Below are 23,933 nucleotides of genomic sequence, written 5' to 3'. Positions count from 1 at the left end.
CCCTTGGGTAAATTCCTAGCAGTGCTACTGCTGGGTCACAGGGTAGGTCTATTTTTAATTTTTTGAGGAACCTCCACACTGTTTTTACAGAGCGGCTGCACCAGTTTGCATTCCCACCAACAGTGCAAGAGGGTTCCCGTTTCTCCACATCCTCTCCAGCAGCTATAGTCTCCTGATTTGTTCATTTTGGCCATTCTGACTGGCGTGAGGTGATATCTGAGTGTGGTTTTGATATGTATTTCCCTGATGAGGAGCGACGTTGAGCATCTTTTCATGTGCCTGTCGGCCATCCGGATGTCTTCTTTAGAGAAGTGTCTCTTCATGTTTTCTGCCCATTTCTTCACTGGATTATTTGTTTTTTGGGTGTGGAGTTTGGTGAGCTCTTTATAGATTTTGGATACTAGCCCTTTGTCTGATGTCATTTGCAAATATCTTTTCCCATTCCGTTCGTTGCCTTTTAGTTTTGTTGATTGTTTCCTTTGCTGTGCAGAAGCTTTTAATCTTCATGAGGTCCCAATAGTTCATTTTTGCTTTTAATTCCCTTGCCAAAAAAAAGGCATTTTTCAAAGCTGTATTCCATATAAGGGCCAAAGGGTACACACTGCACTATTTATGGATAAGACTCTTGTGATTAACACAGAATTGATGACAACTATATTACACTCACAGAGAATCAGAACAGGTTTTTGGTAACTTTTCTATCACAAATACCACCACTTATGCACATATGCATCTTTACTATTAGATGAAACTGCTGAGTTGCAAAGGATGAACTGGTTCTTGGCATACATGTAGTGTTTATAATGGAGGAATGCTTGACAAATCCTTGTCTTCTTTTAGAAGACATAGTTGTTTGCATAAATGATTATTTTAGGAGATGCGTAGAGGTAGAAAAAGTGTCTTGGACTTAGTATTACGGAATTTAAAGATGCCAGCCTTCCTTTCCTTAAAAAAAAATCAGGATGTAATAAAAAAATATAGGAAATAAAATAAGAAGACACCCTCTCTCTGATCAAGAAAAATATGAAATAAAAAATAGTGAGTTTGCCTCTTAAGCAGAGAATCAGCTTCCATAATAGGGAAATTGTAAAGAGTCTAAAGTGCTTTGTTTGTTCAGGCCCCATGTTATAAATTGCTTTGCTTTGCTGATAAGAAAAGCTAGGAATTCAGAATATTCATGATCCAGGAAACCAAACAAAAACCTGCCTGTGAACTAATCAGGCTGAGACAAATATGTAAGACTAAAATGTGATTCTGTTCAATCATAAGTGACAAATTCCCTAAGTTGTGTTTTTCTGTCATTCAATATAAAGAGATAAGTATTTTCTTGTCAATTTTACTAATTAAGACCATTACATCTACAATGCAATTTTTATCCTTCAGTGTCAAGAGAATTGCTAGGAAATCACAGGAACGTTTTCACAGGAAAAGCGGAATGTGAGTTCAGGAGGGCCGCCTCCTTTTTTATCTCCCCTTTCATTCGCATCGCAGAGCCATCACCAATGCATTTGTCTTTCTTTACTCCAGAAGGCTAGAAAGAGTTAGAGCAGAGTCTGGCGTAGAGGTTAGCTATCAGAATCAGTCACCTGTCTTTTGCCCAAGAGTTAAAAAATTACTAAAGGCATCCTGACACCATCAAAATAGAAATATGCACTTGAAGTGCCCACCGTAGCGCCCCCTAGGCGTTACGCATCATGCAAGAATTTGTGCTTAAACACCTGTCCTCACATTGCTACATTCTTAGAGAAGGGCTGAGGTAAATATCATTTCCTGATCTGGATTCTTTCTCGAAGAAAATACGGATTTGATTATGTCAGCCCATAAGTACATGCCTGTTTAGTATTCTACATGAGGAAATGAACAAGGTACATGATTCTGTTTTCTAAGGAGAAAGACGCACACACAAGTCTTCAAAATGAAAGATGTGATAAAAGCAGTGTTTTCACGGCACTGATAATGCCAACAAAGACGACTGCTATGACTTCAGGTGACTTAGTCAACTGGCATATCTCAGTGATAGAGTCAGTTATCTCAAATACCCTGAACCTAGCGTGTCAGTGCTGAAAATAGCTGATGTTTAATGTGGAGAATGATATACCCAGGAACTCCTAAGGAGACCAAAGTGTGATGCAAGCCACTTGATCACCAAGAGTCAGACTCTCCTTGAATATCTAAGTATCTCTTTTTCTCAAAGCTGGAGGGAGTGGGGAATGATGATGCTATTTTAAAATTATATCTCAGTTCTGCAGTAGAACGTGACAGAGCTGAGCAAAACCAACAAGTGGGTTAAGAATGCATTGACCACTCCCTTTCCCATTAAAACTCTGAACCTTCCAGTACTTGCAAGTGATATACTTACAGAGAAGCATACAACTGCAGGATTCATTCATTGAACAAACTTAATGAGTGTCTACCATTTACCAGACACTTTCCAATGTACTTGTGATACAGCAGTGAACAAAACAAATAAAAACCTCCACCCACAAGGACCTCACATTGTAGCATGTGTATGGAGGAGATTTAGGGAAGAGAAACAAAAAACATAGTAAATAAGTGAAAACATAATAAATTAGAAGGTGATCACTTCTATGGTTAAAAAAACTGCTGAGCAGAAGTTAACTAGGAGTCAGGAATGCCTGCTAAGAGGGTGGTGGGGAGAATGGTGCAGGTTTCAATCTAAAATAGAGTGATCTAGGTGGGGCCTGGGTGGCTCAGTCGGTTAAGCATCCGACTTCAGCTCAGGTCATGATCTCACGGTCTGTGAGTTCAGGCCCTGCATCGGACTCCATGCTGATAGTCCAGAGCCTGGAGCCTGCTTCGGCTTCTGTGTCTTCCTTTCTCTCTGTCTCTCTATCTCTCTATCAAAAATGAATAAACATTAAAAAAACATTAAAACTGGGTGATCTAGAGGTACCTGGGTAGCTGAAACTCTTGGTTTCGGCTCAGGTCATGATCTCACAGTTCATGGGATCGAGCCCCATGTCAGGCTCTGCACTGCCAGCACAGAGCCTGCTTGGGATTCTCTCTCTCTCCCTCTCTGCCCCTCCCCTACTTGCTTGCGTTCTCTCTCAAAATAAATAAGTATACTTTAAAATGGGGGGATCTGGGGTGCCTGGGTGGCTCAGTCAGTTAAGCGTCCAACTTCGGCTCAGGTCATGATCTCGCAGTTTATGAGTTCGAGCCCCACGTTGGGCTGTGTGCTGACAGCTCGGAGCCTGGAGCCTGCTTCAGATTCTGTGTCTCCTTCTAGCTCTGCCCCTTGCCCACTTGTGCTGTCTCTATCAAAAATAAATAAATGTAAAAAAAATTTTTTTAATAAAATGGGGGGATCTAAGCAGGCCATACTGAGAAGATGACAACCAAGTAAAGACTAGAAGGAGGTAAGAAAGGGAAGTATGCTGACAACGGGAAGAAAGCAGAGGAGACAGCCAGTGTGGAGACTAGGAGGAGGCTATCTGGGTGCTGGAAAGGATAGAGGTGTGGTGTAGAGCCGCCGTGCATAGGGCCTCAGGAGATGAAGTCAGAAAAGTCGCTGAGGCTGGCCTGTGTCGATCTTCATAAAAACCCTGGCTTTCACTATGAATGGAGACTCTGCAGGGTTTTTAAAAAATGACATAATCTGGCTTAAATATCACACGAATCATTCTGGCCACTGTGTTGAAAGTTGTGCAAGAGAGGCAGGGAAAGAAGCAGTTAGAAAATTACTGGCAGACTTCAGGATGTTAACGGGCTGTTGAAGCCCCAGAGTGGTAGCAGAGGAGGTGGAAGAAGTGTGGTACCCTGGATACACTCTGAAGGTTGAGAGCCAATGGCATTTCCTAAAGGAATGGATTTCATATATGAGAGTACAAGAGGGAACCTGATGGGGCTCAAGGCTTCTTTCCCTGAGCAGCCGGAAGACCAGATTTGCCATCAACTAAGATGGAAGAGATTCAGGAGCAGGCGGAAAGGAGTTCATGTTGGGCCTGTTGAGTGTGAGAGGCCCAAGTGGAGATGTTGAGCAGACTGCTGGATACGCAAATGTGAAGTTTGGAACAGAGATCTCAGCTAGAAATGTAAAAGTTGTTAGGATAGGGGCACCTGGGTGGCTCAGTTGGTTAAGCAACTGACTCTTGATTTCGGCTCAGGTCATGATCTCATGGTCATGAGATCCAGCCCCACGTTGCTCTCTCCATGCTGAGCATGGAGACTGCTTGGGACTTTCCCTCTCTCTCTGCCCCTTTCCCACTCATATGTGTGCTCTCTCTCTTTCTCAAAATAAATAAACTTTTTTAAAAAGTTGTTATGATATAGGTGCTATTTAGTGCCAAGAGACTGGTAAAGGAGTGCCAATAAAGAGGGGATCAAGTACTGAGCCCAGGGCCATTCCAGCATTAAGAGGTGGGGAAAGGAGGAGGAACCAGGAGAGGAGATTGGGAAGAGTAGTCAGTGAGGTAAAAGAAAAACCAAATCATCTTGTATCCCAAAAGCTGAATGAAGTAAGTGTGCAAATGAGAATAGCGGTGATCCATAAAATGTGGGAAATGTAGCAATGCCTCAGCCCTATTTCTGTGGATAGGACTGTGACAGCATGCTTCATTCACACTGGCCCTTGCTTCAGGAATCAGCGTCCTGACTTGCTACCCTTAACCAGTAACAAGGGCCACGTCTGCACTGGCAAATCGTGCATCCATAGAACTTCAAGAATCCACCTGGACCAGGCTCATATCCCTTCAGATACTAAATACAAGGTGTTGGAACTCATTTTAGGCCGTATATTACAATGCTGGCCGCCTGTTTCAAGAGGAAAATTCCAGAGCTGGTTCATTTCCATAATCAGCCCTGACTCCCTCCTATTCCCCACTGACTATGTCACTAAGTCCAGCACGTAGCACATCCAAACCACTCAAGTTATGACATCTCATGCGAAGGGACTGTCTTATCACTTCATCTCACTAATCCCAGTGCTGCAGACTGTCCATGAGCATCTTGCCAAGTTGAACTGAACAACTGGTACTTTGATTATCATAGTTCTCTCTACTGTTATGGCAGAGGGGGAAATAGCTATACAAGAGGAATCTGCATTCCTTATACGACCTTGAGAGCAAAGAGTAAATTCACACTCCTATCTTGGTCTGTAAGCAGTGAGGTTTCTAATGTAGAGACAAATAATTCAGGAAAGGCAGAAATATCCCCGAAGCAGGCTGGCATCCCCTCTTCCGTGTAAACTCACTCAGCATGTCTGCCTCCTTGGAAACAAAGAATGTCAATTTCACCTGGAAACCTAATGAGAGATGCCCAGATCTCCAGGAATGACACCTTTCACGCATCCTGGATTACATTTCTGGTGAGTCACCTCCCAGGAGTCACAACAGGGCCTGGAAGCTTGGCTCATTCTCAACCCCGAAGCCCACATCTACTTTCATGGAGCAGCACAAAGACACCATGGAGTGCAGCTGATTGCTTCAATAATCTAAGAGAAGCATTTCAGGCCTCTGATTTGAGGACATTGTTGTAAATGTCATTTGCATGGAGCAGAAAGAACTGCCTTCATTGCATCCCCAGCAAAACTCAAAGAAGAAAATCAGGGTTATGAAAATTGTTTGTCAGAGGATGGATGAATTCTGATTTAGCAAAAGGTATATGGTCCCTGAGTTCCAGCAAAGGCAAAGAGGAGACAGGGCCATAGTAAAGAAAAATATCACTTGGGTTACTCCCAACTAATAGGATCATATAAAAATGAAATGGAGAATAAAAGGAGGTGATGTTGATGGATTATGATGAGAACTGAGTTAAAGAAAATAAGTACTTTAAATCATCCAATTCCCCAAATAACATTAGAAACCAGGGAACCAGATGTGTTCAAGCTTATCTGCACCAAATCTGAAAAACATTGGCAAGATTACTAACTGCAATTTCACAATGACATGATGGGGCCCCAAAAGCAATTCTGAAGACAGCTTGTCTCCTTGCAGAGATAACAGACTCAGACATAATCCAAGTTCCTTCAAAGGGCCAATTCAGGGGTCACAGCCAAGATCAAGTTTGTAATTATAATTTCACCTTCTGCTGGCAGAGAGAATTGAGTCAGAGGAGGCACTGCCCAGCGAGGAGCAATTTCCTCTTTAAAATGATGGTCATTAATAGAGTTTATAGGGAAGATGGCCACACCGTTGTTCTTTACAAAGTTCTAATTTTGTGCTACCATATCGAGTAGTAAACCACAAAATTTAAGAGAATCTCAGCTAGGATCCTGTTGCCACAACTTAACAATCTTATAAATACTAACTAAAATACCCACAATAGGAAAACACATATCTTCTTTTCATGCAAGTAATTTAGATAGTGTTGGTGAATGCACTACACCCGGGCAACTCTTGAGAAAGAGCTGTTTAGACTTTTGCTGATGCTGTGCAGAAGCAGGACATGTGTTCTTGTCCTCATATGTCCTTGTGGTTAGGCCGGGAGGCTGTAGCACAGCTCCTACTGCGATGAGAGAGAGATCTTCCCTGCCCATCCAGGAAGGAAATATTCGCTCAGCATCTAAAGGTCACATGGCAGGCTTTACACTTGTAGAATCAAATTAGTAAACTTGTACTCGATTAGATGAACTCTCCTATAATACAGGTGGTAAAATTGAGAGCCAGACAGGTGAGTGACTCTCCCAAGACAGTCAATGAATGGTAGAGCCCCTGTCAAGTCTTATATACCAAACATCACACTGCACTTTCTACTTGAATACATTTGATGTGAGTGATCATTCTGCCAGCCACCCATCTGAAGTGTCTGATATTAAAGGATATTAGAAGAGAGAGCTGCAGGGACAGTTATCTGATGTGGGCTTACTATTTCCTGTTTTTATTGTACTAATTACCACCATCGCTGCAAATATACCAAGAAAGGGTTTCTTAGCATAATCTTTACACACAGCCACATATTATATTACTTTGGGGACATGTATAATTACTCCCCCCCCCCATTCAATCAGTGAGGCCAGGCAATATATGTGTCTTTCCACATCAGTATTGTGAGCTTCTTCGCCACAAGCAGAGATGTGATAATTACCACATGCAATCAGATGCCGAGCATAAAATGCAATTTTCAAATATTGCTGAAAACCAAATGTAGTGAAGTTTGCTACATTCTTATGAAACCAAACCTAACTGGAGAACTAACAACACTGGTTTCTGTTGACCTACTTATGATTTGACATTTGAAAGAAAGCAAGAAGAGTAGGATGCCCTGAACTCAGAAGTCAAGGAGGCACCAGTCTTTAACTCTCCATGTGGGGAATGAGAGTTTCAGTTGTTATTTGGCTGTCTAATGGGTGAGGCAAGAAAGACTCAATTAAATATGCGCTTTCAGCTCTTTGTGTACACCTGACGTGGTTCCCGAACACCAGGGCCTCAGTTCCCAGCCCAGTTTGAAAATACTCATTCCTATCTTGTTATTAACAATACCCATGATAAGAGGGCTAAGTGTTTCTTCTGCAAATTGCAACTCAAAAATAGCATGTTTGGGTAACAATAAACAAATGCATACACACACACTTTCAATTGGAAATAAATGATAATACCCAATCTTGGAACCAGCTCTTCTTCTGACTGTGGTTTCTGCCCTGACTATTGATTTGTGTTCTCAGAAAGTCAGATGCCAGCAGTTGGCCTCAAATGGCAAGTCAGTCTAACCAAAGACTATGATCCCTCATTCCTCAGCATCTGACATTTGAAGAGAGTGATATCTAATGAAGGTTTCTTTTCTGAGCTATCCCATTAAAAGGAAAGTATCCACCAGCCAGTCAGTATGGGTTCACAATACCAAAAAGCCAGGGGACCCAGTAGGAGCAGGGGAAATCTGAAGGGGAGGCCCCAAGGGACCAGCCACCCCACTGTGATGTAGATAAGGTTGTAGGACTGAGGCCCCCCTCAACAGCCTCAAATGAACCACCATAAGTGACTCTCCTAATCGTGTTTCTGCTCAACACTGGAGGGCCTCACTTTTTTCCTTTAATGTAGAGGGAGAGAAAAAAAGATCTGCCCTGTCAAAGCCACACAAGGGAATTATCTTAAAATAAACAGCGAAACTTAACTGCAGGCTTTTCTTTCCATGGACATATTTTAAATGTATATAATGTTAGCTGGCTGCTGGAAAAATGACAAGTGTCTGTTTTCATTAGACTCCCCAAGTGCATAGATCTAATTGACAGCCTTTCGGAGGCATGGAGGAACTTCCAGCTTCGGGGTTTCCATGGTAACGTGTCCCCACGGCTGGAGCTGCACTGCTCCAAGTCATCACTCACAGGAGCCCACATTCTAGACACCCTGTTAAGTCGTCCAGGAATTCCAACATCCCAAAGTTTACCATATCCGATTTTCCAAGCAGGTCAAATGTCCTGCTTTAGGAGCTAAGCTTCCAATTCAGAACTCCAAGAATTCTTTGTTAAATTTATATGCCCTTCTTTTTTCCTTCCTTTCTGGCTCTGCAGCATACTTATTGTACATGTTAAGGCTGTAAGTTTTTTGTTTTTTTTTGTTGTTGTTGTTTTTTTAATTTTTTTTTTCCCAACTTTTTTTTTAATTTATTTTTGGGACAGAGAGAGACAGAGCATGAACGGGGGAGGGGCAGAGAGAGAGGGAGACACAGAATCGGAAACAGGCTCCAGGCTCCGAGCCATCAGCCCAGAACCCGACGCGGGGCTCGAACTCACGGACTGAGAGATCGTGACCTGGTTGAAGTCGGACGCTTAACCGACTGCGCCACCCAGGCGCCCCGAGGCTGTAAGTTTTAAATTGTCCTGGTGAACTCTCTTTCATCTCCCTCCGATGAAATCACATTACACCCTTCTCTTCTGGGAGGTACCGCTTGCCACATTTAGTCACCTAAAATGAGGCATTTCAACCAACGCCAGGTTCACAGGCCCCCAGGCGAGGTGGAAGGGGGGCAGAAGCGAGGCGTCAGAGGCCCTCAGCCGAGGCGGGGTCCATGGGGGTTGCGCTCCAGCCCATTCTCTGCTTGCCCCACACCCACAGGCTGAGGGGCTATAGCACCCCAGAACGGTACCGTTTTTCAAAAGCAAACAAAGAGGACATGCGCAGACCTCGCACTATGTAGCACACTTAAAACACCTTCTTTCATTTTATCCTCAGAGCTTGATGACAGAAATCTTATTAGTCCTAAATTATATTGAGCAAAACCAAGGTTAAGTACCCTGCTAAGGGCCACACCAACCATAAATGGCAAAGTCAGGATTTCAAAGTAAGTCCTCCAGCTGCCATGCCTGTGCTCTGCCCACCGTACTCACCCGCAAAAGAAACTACACAGACCCTTCGTGCCCTGACCCCTTCAAAGGGGAATGCCTGCTGGCCACAGAAAAGGTGGGTTCTGCTCTTAAAACCATCCAATTAGAGGAATTTCTCACTAACTACTACCTGTGCTGGGGCGGGGGGGGGGGGGGGGGGGGGGCTTTGGTGTTTAAAAACTAATTGTCCCTTAAATGTGTATGTCGCCACCTTCTGGGCTGTGACACACCCAGGCTCCATATATTTCACCAAGACGAAATGACAGCCACCCTGGTTGTTCTTTGTACATAATGCTCTGTGTTCAAACAAGATGGTTTGGATCCGTGCTAATAGATTCTTATCAGTTAATTGAATCAGTCACTGTTCATTTACCTGGGCTCCTCTGATGGGATCTACAAACAGTCCTTCACAATCAAGATCTTCCGGAAATTAGATGGATACGTGAGTGGCTTCGTTCAAACTATAACATACCTACAATGGGAAAAGAATGTTCACGTCTCATATTCCTATGTGTGTTTGGGGCGGGGGGAAGTATTTGTTAAGCATAGAACTACGGTATGCTTAGGACTTATTCAGTGTCATTTCTCTTCATTGAAATATTGAGTCACTAAGGGCTTTGCCTTCATCATTTTTTTTAAATAAAAAAGATTTTAATACATAAGAGAAGTACATAAGTATGAAATCAGTGGTTGGATGAATTGGGGAGACTCATCAATAACTAACTGGTCCTCAGAAATGAAGATGTCTAGTGTATGGCCAAGCAAAGGGGTGTCACCATGAGTGATAGCTTAGCACCTCCCCTTGTAATTGACAAATAACAGATAGTGATGAGGTTAAAGGCAAAAGGGCTGTAGACACAGAGGTTAGTGCCCAATGCTTTGAAATGTGACAGTTCGAATAGAGCAGGAGAAATATTTTTTAAAAAGAAAGAAGAAAAGAAGCCAGAAGACTATTTATTCTTTGTTTCCCCTTGGGGGCAAAGGGGCTTTTTCCAGGCTTTCTTCCAAGAATCCTATCTTTTTTCCTCCTTCTAACTAAATCATCTGGTCAAGAACATATTTCAAAATGTGCTCTCTCTAGTTTGAAATTCCAGCCATCCAGCTGCAACCAAATAGGAGGAGGCATGGGGCAGGGGGAAGGGGGAGTACTTATAGGTTTAGAGCAGGAAAGCAGATAGAATCCACTCATTTATTCATTCTTTCAACAAATATTTATTCATTTATTACTCTGTGCCAGACACTGGGGAAAGAACAATAAACAAAATATTCCCATGGAACATACACAGTAGAAGAAGACATAGTAAACAGAAATATTTCTGTCAGATGGCCATAAGGAGTGAGTGGTGGAAAATAAAATAAGATAATGAGGAAAGGGTTTTTATTTTATCCAGGGATGCCACAAAGTCCTGCTCAATGAGAAGGCATTTGAACACAGACCAGAAGTGAAGAAGCAAGCCATCTGGATATGCAAAGTAGGAGAATACAGCAGAAGAACCCATGCAAAGGCCCTGAGGTGCTATCAGAGTTGGTACTGTTTGAGCCAAGAAAGAGGGCCAAGGAGCTTGAGGGAAGTGACTGTGGGTTGCAGGCTGGGTTCCATAGGAGCAGACTCTCAGAATAAGGTGATCGTGTAGGAAGTATATGTAGGGCATGAGCTCAAATCAACACATATAAAAGGAAAGGGGAGGAAGCAGGATTAAACAAAAGGAGAAGTTGGACCATGTTGTGATCTTGACAGAGAACTCAGGCAGCCCCTCAGGGAGTTCTCAAGCTGGGATGGCCCTTCAGAGTTACCAGACTCTATGCCCATTTATTTACCACTCATCACATGCAGGCTACCCCAGGAAGAGGGATGGCTTTGGGAGAAGCAGCTTTCTCCATTGCTAGAAAATTTCCACAGGGGCCTATAGACTATAGGAAATATTTCTTTCAGTCCTGAAGAGGTGACCCCTCAGAGCATTCTCTACACCAGGGAGGAGAGTGTTGAGGGGTAAGCACAGAAAACACACCAGTAACCAGATTATTTCAAAGCTGTGGGTAGAAATTCGGCTTACCATGGCAGTCACTGGAGGATTTGAGGCAACTTAGATGCTAAAAGGATCATTCTAGACATTGGTCTGAGAACTGACTGTGAGGAGGGGATGTTAAGAATGACATCATTGGTATAGCACTTAAAGGAAACAAAATTTGCAAAAGAGAAAGAAAAGGAGTTTTCAATAAGGGCAGCAAAGTCCCACAAGGTCACCAGGTGCTGTCGGGGAGCCCTGCTGTCAGCATAACAAAATGGAAGGGGAAGCGGAGAACACATCTAGACAGAGGACATGAGAACAAGGCTCAGCCATTCACCTCTGGAAAAGCATTGGAAGATCTTTCATGCAGATGAATCAGAGGTTCAAATAAAGTTTTTAGTGTGTTTGGGGCAAGAAAATAAAGAGGATTAGAGTCTCTTTGAGGGTTCTCGGGAGAGCTTAGAAGGTAGGTCATGGTGGCGTTCAGGAAAGGTGAAATTCATCAAAGAGCTGTGAGAAAGAGAACGAGGCATCCTTCTGATTCAAGGCAGTGGTTCTCGGAGTCGGGTGTATCGTAACCAACCAAAGAGCGAACAGAGAACACAGTGACCCACGGGAACTTCCACAGGCATGGCCCTGGGCCTAGTTGTGTAGGTCCTAGATGCCAATACCCACAAAAATGAGAGAACCACTGATTTGGGAGACTGCTGTATGTTGAGCCAGCATTTGGACGGGCTCCCCTCCCAGGGAGAAAACAACCAACAGACGTCACTGCCCTTTGGTTCCCATTCACAACCAGTGTCCATTGATATCCACGTATTATAGGCAGCATCTCTGTCCTCTACCAAAAGGTGGATTCATTACTATTTGAAAGAGCCTCCAAACTGATGAGTCTCCTTGGTGACTGCAGCAGGTGAGAGCATAGTCACAGAGCCTTTGTAGCTGAGTCTCTGTTGGCACAACCCAGGATCCACAGGTCCTACTCAGAGTAGAGGTCGGGCAGAGTCCGTTTTAAACCTTGAACACCTTCATAGAGAAACATAAAATAGAATGGGCTACAGATGTCCTCCAATCATGAAGCGACCAGGGGGACACAAAGTGAAATTTCTCCTTAGTTTTTGACCAGAAAGCAAAACTCAAGCAACCTGACTCCTAAGCAGAGAGGCTTGGAACAGGCCCTATAGACCCTCCTTCCATGTTATAATTAGAGTGACAGACTCCAGAGGTCCAGGAAAGAAAAACAGTGACGGCCGACTAATCCCCTCTGTTCCAGTAAAAAAGTAACACCCCCACCTGGTGGTGCCATGGGTCTCAGGCTGCCTAAAGGGATTTTTCAAATAGGAATGCAACTTTTTTTTTTTAATCAACAAGGGGTGGAAGGGGACATGAACATTTATGACAGATCTAATTTCATTTTCAGAAAACTTGTAAAGATTGACCCAAGGTCTACACTGCCTCAGTCAAGCCACCATGGATAAGTAAAGCTTACAGAGAGGCAAGCTTCCACATAAAGTCTCAGAAATATGTCCAGCAATTTTCCAACCGATTGAAAGAACAAGGCTTCATTCAGAAGACTAAAAGCTGAATTAGAGCACTGCTGCTTCAGCAACTATTTGATAAATAGGTAAAGAAAGGATCCAATAGAGAACAAAACCAAGATGAACGTGAACAGAGGGCATGCTAATATACTATACATCAGTAAATATACCATACTAATTTTTAAACAAAATTATATTAAAAGTGGAACAACTTAAGTCACAGGCTAAATTAATAAAGAATGGAAAAGGAGAAGTTACAGAAAGAAGCCAAAATGCAGGAACTTTTCATATTCCATCAAGAATTTAAAATATTGCATTTCACTACACCTGGATGGTTACATAAGAGTGCTCCTCATTGCCTTCAATCACTTTAATTGTTAAAAGCAAGGATATTTATGCTCCAACTTTTACTGAGAATAAAGAAAACAGGGCCCTTGCAACAAAAAGATCAGATAAAAGAAAAATAATATGAACGTGTACGGGGGGGGGGGGTGGGAGGTGGGGAGGGGAACAACGGAGACCGTGGAAAGGAAGGAAGTTGCATAGGTAGGGAAGGATGTGCGCCATAGACGAAGGCAGCCCAACAAATAGGAAACCCGCAGAAAAGCCCAGGCCAGTGGCTGCGAGTGCAGGAATGTGGCACTGAAGGAACTGCTAAAGGGCCCGTTAGCTGCAATCCCCCTGCTGAGACGCCCAAGCCTGTAGGTGATGCGCCCACCACCCCAAATGCTCAGAGACTCTGGAGTATGCTCAAAGCAGCTTTGCTATGCACGTACATAAAATGGCTTAAGCAAGGCCTTTGATGGTTATTATCTATACAGTCTTCACCGCGTATCTCTGAAGAAGGTCACATGCGGATTAAGATAGGAATTGGGTTTCCAACCCAGCCAATCTTATGATAAAGCTCCCGTTTAACTTTTAACTTTCATGCTTTACTCTATAATATAGATGAGGAAAAGAAAGCAGAGCACAATAACTGCAAACTGGGTGGCTCAGTCGGTTAACCATCCAATTCTTGATTTTGGCTCAAGTCATGACCTCATGGTTTGTTCGACTGAGCCCCATGTCAGGCTCTGTGCTGACAGTGCAGAGTCTACTTGGGATTCTCTCTCTCCCTCTTTCTCTTCCTCTTCCCCCGCTCTCCCTCTCCCTAAATAGATAAAATAAACATTTTATGAAAACAATTTTTTAATGTTTACTTTTTGAGAGAGACAGAGATACAGAGCACGGGCAGGGGAGGGGCAGAGAGGGAGACAGAATCTGAAGCAGGCTCCAGGCTGTGAGCTGTCAGCACAGAGCCCAACACGGGGCTTGAACTCACGAACCATGAGATCATGACCTGAGCCAAAGTCGGACGCTTAACCGACTGAGCCACCCAGGCACCCTCACAAAAAAAACCACAATTTTTAAAGTAGCTAAACTTACAGGATCCTGACCCAGCAGACCACGTTTGTAAAATTAGAACATTAGATGATTCTGTTGCAGTACAAAAGCAGAAATAATGACGCTAAGCATTCCACTTAAAAATCTTAGGGGGAACCAAAGAGGAAAATGACACAGACTAATAACATAACAAAGTACGCATAAACAAATAGAGAAATAGTAAAATGTAAAACCTGCTTCCCTGGAAATACTAATAAAAGAGACAAACTTGTGCTGAAACTAATTGAGACAAAGAGAGAAAAGCATAAATCATCAACATTTGAAAGAAGGAGAGAGATGTAGCTAGCCATGGACAAGAGACTGCTTTAAATTATAAGTGAATACCCTGCGCACTTGTAAAATTATGCCATTGAAAAACTCACTGAAAAGGATAATTTCCCGTAAGACCATAAAATACAAAAATTGACACAATAAGTAGAAATCTGAAGAGGCTGCAAGATTGATAGATAAATTGGAAAAATTTCAAGGGATTACTCAGAGAAAGGCCTGTTTTCCTCTATTTTGCACAACGACTTGTTTCTATACCTGGCATTCTTCCGACTGGCAGGCAGACGTGGCAGACAATTTTGGTGAAGAACATTCTTGGCTGGCTCTACAACTGAGAGGTCGTGGTGGGAAAGGAGATCACAGATTTTTCTACAGTCAATAAATATACTATGTTAACATGCTAGATACAGAATAAGAGCAAAACAGACACCAACAAATGGCCCTAGAAAGCTCGGGCACCCAAAGGGGTCAACCAGCTTATAGTAATTAAAGTCTCGCTTGGGAAATTCCTACAAGGGTTTCTCCCGTGGATCAAAGCCGTGGTTGGACCTAAAGTACATGATGAGGCAGGGACCACAGCAGCCAATGAGCCATGGAAGGATCTGTCTTCCTCCAAACTCACAGAAAGAGGTCATGGTAGTTAATGTGGCTCATTGTACCTGAAAAGCAAAATGAAGGATCACAATGGGGTATTATCTGCTATACTGCTCAGCCCTGGAACCCTAAAGTTTCCTTGGGGGTTTATTAAACGTAAGAACCTAAGTACAAGGAAATGGACAGCAGGAGCGGTGAGTTGGCTTAGCCTGGACTTCTCCATACTGCATCCCATCACCAGGCTGGGGGAAGTGGATGGTGGAGAGACTGCAGGACTCTGCTCCACCCCAGTCTATACAGAAGAAGTCCACCAGAGCAGCAGGAGAAGGAGGACTTGGGCAGCAGTCAATAATTCTTCGCAGCTGGAACAAATTTTAAAGAAATAAAGGCAAGGGCCCAAACCAGATTCTCAGTCAAGGTACTGAGTTGTAGACAGTGGAGAGTTTTGTCTAGAATTTTGGAAAAAATCATGGTCTCTTTGGAAAGGCAAGGTCAACAGGTCCTAAGCTGAGCTTTGAGAAATGTGACCCAGAACAATCATGGTTCCAATTAGAAAGTTGCTGCTGCCTGAACCCACAACAACATGACCTCTGACTCTCCTCCCACCACACAGTGGGTGGCCCATACCCTTCCTGGTTTCCCAGATGGCTCACAGCTGGCTGGTAGAATCCAAGTTGCATGTCTACACCCTAGAGCAAGGGAAGTTGAAAATGTAAGGGTATGGTGGTGGTGGTGGTGGTTTTAACATTTTTTTGTTGGAAAGGCAGGATTTACAGAGTTGGTAATTGTCAAACCATGAGGGGGATACAACATATGTAGAGCATCTGTGAACAGCTGATGTCAATTGTTATGTCTGTGGGCAGGTCACCTCAGTTTCTCTCCTGTAAAAAGGAGTATGTAACAATTTCTCTTAAGTGATCCAAGAATTAAATACGTCTGCATGTAACAAAGACTGACATGTAATTCTCCATGAGTGTCAGTTCACAAAGACACTTGCCCTAAATGGACACGTAACACTGATACTGGCTCTTCCTGCATGTGTTCGCATCACAAAGACACTGAATTTGAAAATGTCATTCCATATTCCATTCTGGTATAGCACAAAACATAACCCAAAATATTCACAAAGAGTCTCGCTATAAAGTCAAAATATCCAACCAGTGACCCAAGAAAACACCCAAATTAGAATTAGAAGCCACATCGCTTCTCCTTTAAAGGGCAAGGACACGGTATGCTGAGACAGATGCTCCACTGTTAGTTAATGTCTAATCAAGCCACATGGACAGCCACCCTGACAACAATGACAGAAACCAAAGCAGTCACCAGATGCAGAGCACGTGCTATGTGCCAAGCATTGTGACGCGCTTTTTTCTTCCCAACATTATTAATTGACTTGGTACACTTGGTCAATTGACATTGACTCTTATGGTATGGACATTATCGGGTCCCTCTTACACAGATAAAAAGCAGAGGTTGAGAATGTTCAAGTTTGAATTGAACCATAGCCTGACCCCAAAGCTTTGCTCTGCCTCTTCTATGTAAGTCTTCTGGTCCTAGGCTCCTCACCAACCCTATGGCTTTCTGTGGCTTGGCTATACCCACATTTTCCATTATCCACATTCCACCTGTAGTGTGACAGGGCCTCTATGCCAGGTGATTCCTTTGGCTCCCACTTTTTCAAAACTCCACTGTCCTTGCTGGAAATGATACTTTTCTGTTTTCCAAACTTGGTGCCCGAGCATGACACAGTGATTCAGTGCCTTCCTCACCCTTGAGCACTGTGATCCTTTTCTGAGTTCTATCAGGGTTCTGCTGACCACTTTTGGCCTGAACCCAGGGGAGCCCACAGTTGATAGCTGACAAGAAGAAAATGGATGGATTAACCACAAAAGGGGCAAAGTTCACTTTTGGTCTCTTGATTTCAGAGCATCCATGTGTAAAACAGTTGAGGATACCAAGAGGAAACTGTCGGTGCACTTCAAAGTTCAATCACCCCCCCGCCACCAGGCAAATGTTCAGTGCTTATTCTCCTTGTGATTTCCAGCTTATTAGGGCTGCTGAGATAGCAGTCTGTGCTTCAGATCATTAGCTACTTGCTCCTTAAACGGAATCCGTTAGCTAAATATAACCAGGAACCCTCAGTAGTTGGCACTAATTATGTTAGGTTGCATTGTTAAGGTAAATAACAGAAGAAGCTATCAGTGTATACATATGAAAGCCATAATTTTCCTGTTTGCCCCAGACAGGAAGCATTTTGGGCATTGCTTAACAGGGCTTATTCAACTGTCAGTTCAATAGGATGACTGATCATGGGTCCTGCTCCAATGAGAGGCTCACAGCCGAGCAACATTCAATCACACTCTTCCTTCCTAGTGAAAAGGTGAGGAGCTGGGATTCCTCAGTGCATAAATTTCAAGTTGGGAATCCAGCCACATGTTTCTCTTGAGATGAGGCCATGTATTAGGAGACTGGTCTGATTGTCACAGGCTCTACCATTTGTTTGGACAGCCCAGAACCATAGAGGGGGAAAGGGACATAAGTACCAGTCCCTCTGTTATTCTGTGATGGGAAACAAGAGTTTCCTGAGCTGACAGTTCCATAGTAACCTACCCGACCAGTGGCTTTCTAACCTCTGCTGAACCATAGAATCATGGAGCATCATGGAATCACAAATGGAAGAGCAAAATGTAGAGACAAATTGCATGGATTGAGACCTGAAGGCCTGGTCAGTCTATGGCTGTCCACCACCTTGTCACCCAGAGGAGCCACAGAATGGCCTGTTTAAACACAGCATAGGGATTATCGCCAATGGTATTGCAATAGTGTTGTATGCTGACAGGTGCCAGCTACACTTGTGGTGAGCATTGCAAATGTCTAGGGAAGTTGCATTTCTATGCTGTACCCCTGGAACTAATGTAACATTATGTGTCAACTATACTCAGATTTTAAAAATAAAAAAAAGCACTATTTGTCCCCTGTTTTTGTTCCATTATAGAAATGTCTCTTGCCTTCTGGGACCTCTCCTTCTTGTGGTCTCAGAATATACTTCCCTAAACTTCCTCAATTTGGCCCACAGTTGCTAAGCAACTCCTTCATTCCAAATCTGTGATAGATGGAGGGGATACTGAGGGTCTACTGGGCTTCGAAGAGTGATTTTTCACAGGCAGAAGATTTGTGAGAAAGACATAGCCCGTATCCCAACTGGAGGTCAACATCTTACCTAATTCTAGAACAGGGGTTGCTGGGCCTTCTGCAACACTTCATTCCATTTAAGTGACACCTACAAATTGTTGTTGTTGTTACCAGGTGGGATAATGATTTGTTGTTATGTAAGAAACGGTTTGTGTATTGTAGGGATATCTACCAAGTAAAATAGGAGTAAAATGACATGGTGTTTGGAATTTATTTTAAAATATTTCAGCAGAAAAAGAGAGAGAGAGTGATACATAAAGCAAATGTGGCAATATCTTGATAATTTTTGCATCTTGGTGATGAAATGCAAGTGTTCTTTTTTTTTAATTTTCCTAATTTAAAATGTAGCTTTTTAAATTTATTTTTAATTATTCTAAAAAATATTTTAAACATTTACTTATTTTTGAGAGACAGAGAGAGAGAGACAGAGCACAGGTAGGGGAGAGAGAAAGGGAGACACAGAATCCGAAGCGGGCTCCAGGCTCTGAGCTGTCAGCACAGAGCCCATGCGGAACTTGAACCCATGAACTGCAAGATTGTGACCTGAGCCGAAGTCAGACACTTAACCAACTGAGTCACCCAGGAGCCCCTTAAGTTATTTTAAATCTTCCTTCAACTACTGCATGAATACATGTATGTGTACCTCAACAATCCTTGAAGAGATTGATCTCTCCTTTAGAAGAGAAACAATTTGGAATGCACATAGCCAAATGCCCCTGTGAAATGCTCATGAAAATCTGAACGTGCTGAAAGCTCAGATATTTTTGAGGTGAACTTCATCTCAGGCGTGGTGAAGAGACCAAAGTGCTAAAACAACATTTCCCCAGAGCTCTTCTGCACGATGCCAGGCTTATGACAAGCTCCAAGCAAGAAATGGTTCCACTGTCATGTACACTTAGGAAACAGATGCACATGGGTTCCTGCTCAGAGAGTCATCATGGCCATTAGCACTTTAAAGGCTCTGCTGAATCCTACAGGGACAAAAGGAAATACATCCTGTTGTTCTCTTACCCTATTCTGTTTGAGAAACTGAGAGAGGAGGGAGAGTTCCAGACATGGGAAAGGAAGGGAGCATGCATCCATCCATCCCTCAGGGCCTTCTACATATACCAGACATTGTGTTAAGTGGCTTTCCTGATGTCTTCCATTAAGTCCTCATTATGCATTCTCTCAGCACCCTGTATTTCCCCGAGTGTAACATGTGTAATGCTTTCCTCTGACTTCTTGTTCAGTAATTTATCTTTCCTGTCATATTGTGAACTGCTCATGGATAAAGTCTATATCTTGTATTCATCACTGATAACTACCACGGTATACTTTTCACTTAATATAATTCTTATCAAATTATGGATGCTCGATAAATATTTGCTGGGTAAATAGATGTGCTATCTCATTTAATCCTCAGGACAGCCATAGGAGATACTGGTCTCCCAATTCTATAGATGATGGCTGGAGACACATGGAGATGAAATCGTTTTTCTCAACATTTTACAACAAGGAAATGGTACATCTGGCATTCAAAATCAGTTTTGTTGGCTCTTAATCTTCTTGCATACCTTCACTAATAAGGACTATCAGACAAAACTGGAGCAATTCTAAAGAACAGAGTAAGAAAAGGGAAAATTAGTAACTTTGCAGTGGAAAAACTTGCAGACGCTATCTTACCCAAAGCTAATATCCATCACCCATGATAACAACACCCCCATGATATTATGTGATATCCTCTGATATGATGTGATGAGAAGGGCATATCATCTCTGCGATATTCTTCCCTCAAGCCCACACTTCACTCTAATCATGAGAAAACATCAGACAAACCTAAACTGATAGATGTTCTACAAAATACCTGACTGGTACTCTTCAAAAGTGTCAAGGTCATACAAACAAAAGATTAAGAAACCATCCCAGACTGGACAGACCAAGGAGACACAATGACAAAATGCAATGTGGAATCCTGGATTGGATCATGCGACAGAAAAAGAACATTAGTGGAAAATGGAGCAAATCTGAATAAAGCCTGAAGCTTAGTGAACAATATTTTACCAATATTCATTTCTTAGTTTTAGCAATCATACTCTGCTTATGTAAGATTTTAACATTAGGGAATGTTGAGTTTAGAAAGGGTATTGTGGGGGCGCCTTGGTGGCTCAGTCGGTTAAGCGTCCGACTTTGGCTCAGATCATGATCTCACAGTTCATGAGTTCAAGCCCCACGTTGGGCTCTGTGCTGACAGCTCAGAGACTGGAGTCTGCTTCTGATTCTGTCTCTCTCTCTCTCTGCCCCTCCCTTGTTCACGCTCTGTCTCTCTCTCTCTCAAAAATAAATAAATGTAAAAAAAAAAAAAAAAAAGAAAGGGTATTGTGTTAGTTGCTTACAGCTGTTATAGCAAATTACCACAAACTTATGACTTCAACAATACATAGTTCTGATAGTTCTCGAAGTCTGAAGTCTGCCCTAAAATTAAGATTTTGGCAGGGTTGCATTCCTTCTGGAAGTTCTAGGGGAGAATCTGTTTCTTTGCTTTTTTTATTATGGCAAATTACATCTGGGATAAAATTCACCACTTTTGCCATTTTTAGGTGTATAGTTGAATATACTTAATGTATATTCACACTGTTGTGCAACCCATCACTATCATCCATCTCCAGAACATTTTCATCTTCCCTAACTGAAATTTTGTACCAATTAAACAGTATGTTTACTTGTCTTTTCTGACTTCTAAAGGCTACCTAGCCTTGTTTCATAGCCCACTTATTTCTTCACAGCCAGCAGAGTGACATCAAAGCTCTCTTTGGCTCTCCAACCTGCCCCCCTCCCTTATAAGGACCCCTGTGCTTACATCGGGCCCACCAGGATACTGCAGAATAATTTCTGCATCTCAAGATCCTTAATGTGGGGCGCCTGGGTGGCACAGCCGGTTAAGCGTCCGACTTCAGCCAGGTCACGATCTCGCGGTCCGTGAGTTCGAGCCCCGCGTCAGGCTCTGGGCTGATGGCTCAGAGCCTGGAGCCTGTTTCCGATTCTGTGTCTCCCTCTCTCTCTGCCCCTCCCCCATTCATGCTCTGTCTCTCTCTGTCCCAAAAATAAATAAATGTTGAAAAAAAAAAATTAAAAAAAAAAAAAAAGATCCTTAATGTATTCATAGCACAAAGTCCCTTTTACCATGTAAGGTAGCATATTCACAGATATAAAGATATCAGACTTGGGCATACTGGGGGAGGGGCATTATTCTTTCTCCACAGGTATTTAAGAACTATCTGTATTATCTTTGCAACTTTTCTGTAAGTCAAAAATTATTTCAAAATAAAGTGTTTAAAAAACACAGCAATAGCCAATCTAGGAGACATAGATTCCATTAAAATACAGATTCATAGATTCTCAAAGTTGCATAAGAATTTAGATATTTCTGTTATTGACCAAATTTTGAGAGTCCTTAAGGGATTATAATATGTAGAGTAATAATGGGTAAGTTTATCTGAAAATGACCCCTGGAGATCTTTCTGGAAAATGCTTGGCACTGAGTTTGCTGAAACCAAGAGATGCTCCAGCAACCAAATGCAGTATCAACCCAGGGCAATATCAAAGTAATTGATTTAAAACCTGGATCTTGCACAGCCAGAAAGATATTTCTTTCCCATTATCCTCCCACAAAAACAGCTTCTGGAATCAAAGGTCTTTGACCTCAGGCCAAAAACAAAGTGCTCTACAAAGAAAGTAGTTGATGTGCTGGCGGGATGCTTCTTAAAGTGTGGTGAGTTTGAAAGGAAAAGCTGAGCAGAGAGGAACCAACACCAGAGGTTTCCAAGAAAGACACTGAGAAAGGGGGATAGAAAAAAGGAAAATCAGCAGAACAGCTACACTGAAGAAGGTTCACCTCTCAAGCAAGGACCCTCTTATTATTTGGGCAGTCATGGGAGGTCCACAGCCTTCCAGACTGCTCTACTCCTACAAACCCAACAAAGTAGTCAGACTATGCAAATGCCTCTCCCACTTACAGTGAAGCCACAACTGACCCACCCAGGCAAAGAAGAAACTTGAAGAACTGACCCATCTTTATTCATAAATATGCAACAATTTGGGTGTATGGTAATGCAATTTACAGAGGTTAAGGAAAATGAGAATATTAGTTTTCAGGAGGTGATAAGGACAGGGAAATGGGCAGAGTAAATCCAGAATTCTCTTCTACACATGTTATTGTGGGTATTGGAAAACATTGAACATGCATTCTGAAAAAATATATAACTTTTTCAAATTCTTCTCTCAAAGTCAAAATCTCTCAGATTAAGTTAAAAACAAAATACAACTATATGCTTTTATATGACACAACCAAATCCAGATAACACTGGAAAATTAAAATTAAAAGTTTACTCAAGGTTATAGTAGCTGCCTACAAATATAAATACCCAAGAGAGGTGACCATTTTAGTATCAAAGTAGAATTCAAGGCAAAACACATTAAGCAAAGAAAAGGTTACTTTCCACAGATAGAAAGTATACCCTATAATGAAGACTGTAGCAATCATGAACGTTTGGAAATGAATGAATTACACAGCATCAAATTGTAGGGCAAAAACCATTAGGAAGCCAGGAGAAAACTGACAGAAACTATTACTGGAGAAGGCTTTTAGTGCTACCGAATGTCAAAGACAGATTAAGTAGGCCAAAAACAAATAAAGGAAGTCAATAAACAAACAAGTAAATAAGGACATGGTGATTTTAAACAACACAATGAATATACATAGAGGACTTCTATAGCATACATTTTGAATAGTAATCTTAACCTAGCTCCTTTTGTTTTCTCCTCCCAGTTCACTCCCTTTCCTGCTGCTTCTGGTTTCCTCATTCACTTTGTCTTAGGAAAGTAGGAAACTGACCCAGGTTGCATCAAATCCATTTCGAATGATGGGGAACATAAATAAATAATCAAGTAAGTAAGGGAAAAATGCCATTCCGAGTCCATGGAAGAAGCCGTTCTAGCTGCAGACCCTGTGTGGTGCTGGTACCCTTGCCAGAGGCAGAGCCCCAAGCCTTCTGGGTGATGGTTTTAGAACCTCTCTGCAACCCCATTATTTCTATTCAAGAGGCGCAGCCTGCCTTGGCCACTGATGGGATGCTATAGCTCATCAGCCTTTCACTTTGGGATGAAGGAGGAACATTTTGTTATTATTTGAAAGTTGCCTCACTATTTTTCTTCCTATGTGTGAGTTTTGAATGCATCTTATAGAGACTCTGGACAGTTCCTCTTAATCTAACATCTTCCCAGATGAGCCTCAGAAGAAGATTTGGTTTTGCCTTTTTGAAAGAAGACAACTGTGAAGTTTGAGGGAACCATCTGCAAGACCAACCTCACTTCTGATACCAGTTGCAAATTTTAGAGGTTCCCAAGATCTCACTTAGGTTTGATCATGGCTACAATGACTTACAGAACTTACTGATAGCTGTTGCAGTTGGGGTTTATTACATGGAAAGGATAGTGATGAAAATCAGCTAAAGAATGAAGCACATAGGACAGAGTCCAGAAGAACCAAACACAGAGCTTCCACCTGTCCTCTCCCCAGGGAGCCTGGACACTATAATTTGTCTGACAATATGAATGGAGTATTGCCAACCAGGG

The 23,933-nt window shown here is 42.4% G+C and overlaps 1 long non-coding RNA gene across 2 annotated transcripts in view; it reads right to left on the bottom strand.

Annotated features, from left to right (window-relative positions):
• Nucleotides 1-296: 296 nt before the first annotated feature.
• The window catches only part of LOC147576028 (uncharacterized), a 149,647-nt gene continuing 126,010 nt past the window's right edge, over nt 297-23,933 (bottom strand). For both annotated transcript variants that reach the window (XR_015241999.1, XR_015242000.1), the window contains 2 exons: nt 9,651-9,749; nt 297-945 (listed from right to left, as the gene is read on the bottom strand). This is a non-coding gene — a long non-coding RNA (uncharacterized LOC147576028). The remainder of the gene's footprint in view (nt 946-9,650; nt 9,750-23,933) is intronic.

This window comes from Puma concolor, chromosome D2 (genome assembly GCF_028749965.1).
Source record: "Puma concolor isolate L17-30 chromosome D2, mPumCon1.1.hap2, whole genome shotgun sequence".
NCBI lineage: Eukaryota > Metazoa > Chordata > Mammalia > Carnivora > Felidae > Puma > Puma concolor.
Note: the sequence above shows the minus strand (reverse complement) of the source record. Positions and strands in the feature narration are given on the sequence as shown.